A 234-nucleotide genomic window follows, 5' to 3' on the forward strand; every position below is an offset into this window, starting at 1 on the left:
ACGTCCCTTAGGGATGTAGAGACTTGGGTGCAAAATATACCAAAGGTACCTGAGTTTCTTCCGTCCTCCTGAAGTTTAACTTGCCATCTTAACAAAATATCATTAACATGTACGTAAAACTTCTGACATGTATTCATGCCCAGTGCACATGCACTAACAAGCAAAAGTCTACACTCACGTCTTACACGAGCGGAGAAAGAGGCAGAGAGAGAATGCGGTGGCTTTGCATTACGG

This window comes from Penaeus monodon, chromosome 24 (genome assembly GCF_015228065.2).
Source record: "Penaeus monodon isolate SGIC_2016 chromosome 24, NSTDA_Pmon_1, whole genome shotgun sequence".
Classification (NCBI taxonomy): Eukaryota; Metazoa; Arthropoda; class Malacostraca; order Decapoda; family Penaeidae; genus Penaeus; species Penaeus monodon.